Genomic DNA, 5,324 nt, shown 5'->3' on the forward strand with positions numbered 1-5,324 from the left:
TAAGTTTTCTTTTCTTTTTTTTTTTTTTGAGACAGAGTCTCACTTTGTCACCCTCAGTCACAGCTCACAGCAACCTCCAGCTCCTGGGCTTAGATGATTCTCTTGCCTCAGCCTCCGGAGTAGCTGGGACTACAGGAGCCTGCCACAACACCCGGCTACTTTTTTGGTTGTTGTTGTTGCAGTTTGGCTGGGGCCAGGTTCAAACTCACCACCCTCGGTATATGGGATCAGCGCCCTCCTCACTGAGCCACAGGCGCTGCCGCCTTCTGAAGTTTTGTTAGTTAAATTTCTAGGAATGTAACCATTTAATCTATGTTATCTAATTTACTGGGGATGCAATTATTCATAATATTCCTTTATAATACTTCTTATTTCTGTAAGGTTAGTAATAATAGCCTCACTTTTTCCCCTGGTTTTAGTTAATTGGAATGCTCTTTTTTATTATTTTTCTATCTAGCTCAAGTTTTGTCAATTCTGTTGATCTTTCCTAAGAACCAACTTATGGTCACTATTGAGTTTATTTTTCTTTTATCTGTTTCCTCCCTTTCCACTCTATTCTTTGTAATCTCCTTCCTTTTGCTCCCTTGAGTTTTGTTTTCTCTTCTTTTTCTACCTTTCTGCCTTTTATTAAGTTGGCAAAGCTTTTTCTACTCCTCATTTATAGAGTGTTTCCATCATGAAAGGGTATCAAGATTTGGTCAACAAAGTTGATTTGAGGTTATTGATTTGAGATCTTTCTCCTTTTTTCATGATAGGCATTTATAGTGACATTTCCTTCTACGCATGTTTTTGGCTATATTCCTGGAGGTTTTTTTTTTTTTTTGAGAAAGAGTCTCACTTTATTGCCCTCGGTACAGTGCCATGGTGTCACAGTTTACAGCAACCTCCAGCTCCTGGGTTTGGGGATTCTCTTCCCTCAGCCTCCCGAATAGCTGGGACTACAGGCAACCGCCACAATGCTGGGCTGTTTTTTTGTTGTTGTTGCAGTTTGGCCAGGGGCTAAGTTTGAACCCGCCACCCTCGGTATATAGGGCTGGTGCCCTACCCACTGAACCACAGGCACCGCCCAAGGAGTTTTGATATAGCATGTGTTTAGTATTCAAACTATTTTCTAATTTCCCTTGTGACTTTTATTTTGACTCACTGGCTACTTAGTAGTATATTGTTTAAGTTCCACTTTTTGTTTTTTAGAGACAAAGTCTCACTTTGTTGCCCTGGGTAGTGTCATGGCGGCACAGTTCAGGGCTTTAGTGATTCTCTTGCCACAGCCTACTGAGTAGCTGGAACTACAGGCGCCTGTCACAAGGCCCAGCTATTTTTTGTTGCAATTTTGCCGGGGCCAGGTTCAAACCTGCCGCCCTCGGTATATGGAGCTGGGGCCCTACTCACTGACCACAGGCACTGCCCCCACATATTTTTTAATTCCTCAGATTTCCTTGTGTTATTATGTGTGTGTATTTATAGATGGTTGGTCTAGGGATTACAATAGGCATTTTTTTTTTTTTTTGAGACAGCCTCATTTTGTCACCCTCAGTAGATTGCTATAGCATCATAGTTCACAGCAACCTTAAACTCTTGGGCCCAAGCAATTCTCATACCTCAGCCTCCTGAGTAGCTGGGACTATAGGCGCCCACCACAAGGCCCAGCTATTTTTAGGATGTAGTTGGCCTGGGCTAGATTCGAACCTGCCAGCTCTGGTGTATGTGGTTGGCACCCTAGCTGCTGAACTTCAGGCGCCAAGCCGCAATAGGCATCCTTAACTTAGTGGGTCATTCTACTATCCTCTGTTCTTTACCATTTGTGATTAAGTCAGCTGTCATTTGTATTGGTGTTCTCCTGCGTGTAATAGATCTTGTTTCCTCTGGTGGCTCGGAGATCATCTCTTTAACTTTGGTTTCAGCATTTTAGCCATAATGTGCCTAGGTGTCGTTTTCTTTGAATTTATCCTGCTTGAGATTTGCTGAGATTCTAGGATTTGTAACGACACACGTATTTTTCTCCAAATTTGGATGTTTTGGCTCGGTGGCTAGGGCACCAGCCACATATACCGGGGCCCAGCCCAGGCCAGCTAAACAATAATGATAAATGCAACAAAAAAAGAGCCAGATGTTGTGGCAGGTGCCTGTAGTCCCAGCGACTTGGGAGGCGAGTCGAGAATCGCTTAAGCCCAAGAGTTTGAGGTTGCAGGGAGTTGTGATGCCACTGCACTCTACTGAGGGTGACATAGTGAGACTCTGTCTCAACAAAATAAAACAATGAGATACCATTTATTAGAATAGCCAAATCCAGAACACTGACAACAAAAACTGGCAGGGATGGAAAACAACAGGAACACGTCTGTTTTGGGTAAGGATACAAAATAGCACAGCAACTTTGGAAACAGCTTGGCAGTTTCTTAAAAAATTAAACATACTTTTTATCACACTCCTTGGTATTTATCCCAGTGAAATGAAAACTTATGTCAACACAAAATCTGCACATGCATTTTTACGGCAGCTTTATTCACCATTGCCAAAACGTGGAACCTGTTGTAAATTATGGCCTTTGAGCGATGACGTGTTAGCCAACACGTCCTGCAGCCCGTGAGTAGGGAAGCCGCTCTACGTGCAGCCCGCGGAATGTTAATCAGCACCAAAAAGAACTGAACTGCCGTGTCGTGAAAAGACGTGGAAGAACTCAGTGAAAGAAGTCAATCTGAGGCTGGTCCCAAAGCAAAGAGTTGTCTCGATTGTTGAGTCACAGATCCAACTCCTTGTTCTACTCTTTCCCCACTTCCTGCACTTGTCTGCATAAAAAATAAAAGGCCAGCCACAATGGCTCACACCTGTGATCTTAACACTTTGGGAGGCTAACACTCAGGCATGGCATGACTTTTCTTCTTGAATGTTAGTGATCTGGAATTTTTTTAATCCATAAGCCTCTTTGGAGTCGGATCAGAGGCTTAAGAGTAGACCAACACTCTCCACGCGTCTGCTGTGTGCTGGGGTCTAGCCTGGCAGGATTCTGACTTTTGGCTCTGAGTCTGAGGACAGGTTAGGCTGGTGCGACGAGGGAAGACACTTACCCCGGTATCATCCAGGTCAGATGTGACCCAACTCTGATTTCAAAACCCATTTTCTTTCCATTATGTCAGTAGTTCTCCAAGTGTGATCTGTGGGCTCCTGCCTTCAAGACCATTTTAGGGATCTGCAAAGTCAAAGCTAGTAAGATGTTTTTTGTCTTTTTTTTTTTTTTTTGACACAGAGCCTCAAGCTGTCCCCCTGGGTAGAGTGCCGTGGCATTACAGCTCACAGCAACCTCCAACTCCTGGGCTCAAGCGAGTCTCCTGCCTCCGCCTCCCAAGTAGCTGGGACCAGAGGCGCCCGCCACAACGCCCGGCTATTTTTTGGTTGCAGCCGTCATTGTTGTTTGGCGGGTCCGGGCTGGGGATTCGAACCCACCACCTTAGGTGTACGTGGCTGGCGCCTTAGCCAGTTGAGCTATAGGCGCTGAGCCATGTTTTTTGTCTTGTTACTGCATTGAAGTTTGCAGTGATGGTGGGAGAGCAATAAGCAACGAAGTAGTGAACTTCATGGATCTTCCTGGAGCCAGAGGCACTGCTGCGTCACCCATTCACAGGAGTGGGAAAAAAGTGAGGTAAGTAGTGACAATTATTGTTATTAACCCTTGACCCTTAAAGACACACCTCTTAAGTACACCCACAGCATTTCTGCTGCATTCCATAATAAAATGGCTGCGTCAGAGGCCAGGCACGGTGGCTCATGCCTATAATCCCAGCACTCTGGGAGGCAGAGGTGGGTGGATCAGCTGAGCTCCTGAGTTCAAGACCAGCCTGAGCCAGAGCGAGACCTCATCTCTAAAAATAGCCTGGCATTGTGGCAGGCACCTATAGTCCCAGGTACTCAGGAAGCTGAGGCAAGAGAATTGCTTGAGCCTAAGAGTTTGAGGTTGCTGTGAGCTGTGATGCCGGGGCACTCTACCGAGGGTGACAAAATGAGACTCTATCTCAAAAATAAATAAAAACAGCTGTGTCAAAGAAAAGCACTTATAGAATTGTTTGATCTGTGAGCCAAACCTGCCGTAATTTTCATGGCACACCATTTTTACTTGAAATAATTATGGAAAGAAAACTTGTGGTCATTCAGACTTGAGCACTGGCTTCGTTTTTGTTTTTTTGTGTTTTCGCTTTTTTAGTAGAGTGCCGTGATATCATAGTTCACAGCAACCTCTACCTCTTGGGCTCAAGAGATCCTCTTGCCTCAGTTTTTTTTTTTTTTTCTTTTTTCTTTTTAGTAGAAATGGGGTCTCACTTTTTGCTCAGGCTGGTCTCGAACTTGTGAGCTCAAGTAATCCACCCACCTCGCCCAACATTTTCTTCACCGTAAACAAAATGAGCTTCTCACATCAAGAACAACTGACAGTATTCGTTGCCAATGAAAAAATGTGAGCTTTCAAGCAAACACTGGAATTTTAGAAAACTTGTATCTTCCGTGGTGACTGATGTCTTCCCAATGCATAAAGACTTTTCCGGTGAGAGCAGATATTTGGCAGTATTTACAAATGTAATTTTTAAATATCGCTGAATGAAACATGCCAACACTTGGGAGATGGCAAGTCTCCAGCAAGCTCTGCTGGTGCAGCCTCCCGGTAACTGCCCAGGCCTTCAGTGAGGTGCAGCCGTGCTGCCCCTGGGGGCGGGCTGTGGGGGCTCTTCCTCGGGTGCTTTCAGCCCCAGCAGTAGCAGCTCCTCGGGTGGGCTATTCCCATATCCTCTGAATTTCCTCATTTCTCCCTAGCTAGTTCTTCATTACTTCAATCCCTGTGGGAGTTAGTCATTTTTTTTCTGGGGGGGGGGGAAGTTAGTCATTGTTCCTATTAAACTTTTCCTGTTGAATTATTATGTGGTTTCTCTCTGCTGACTGGGCCCAGACTGATAGAGCAGGTCTTGCGAGCAAAAGCTGTGAACAGTCAACTGGAAAGAAAAACACACCAGTGCGGTTGTTACAGTAAGGAGAAGGGTGCAGAGGACAGGTGCGTGTGCTTGCTGGTCCTGGTTTATGAACAGGAGGGGATGAACTTGACACAGGAGGAGGAATGTATGGATTTAAGGGAAAAGTCTGCAAGAGATGCTTTTAGGTATAAAGAAGTCAGCCACTGCTTTCACCTGTGAGGAGTTTTGTTTTGTTTTGTTTTTTTGAGACGGAGCCTCAAGCTATCCCCCTGGGTAGAGTGCTGTGGCATCACGCTCACAGCAACCTCCAACTCCTGGGCTCAAGCGAGTCTCCTGCCTCTGCCTCCCAAGTAGCTGGGACTACAGGCGCCC

The sequence above is a fragment of the Otolemur garnettii genome, unplaced genomic scaffold, assembly GCF_000181295.1.
Source record: "Otolemur garnettii isolate 467f Iridium unplaced genomic scaffold, OtoGar3 scaffold00094, whole genome shotgun sequence".
Classification (NCBI taxonomy): Eukaryota; Metazoa; Chordata; class Mammalia; order Primates; family Galagidae; genus Otolemur; species Otolemur garnettii.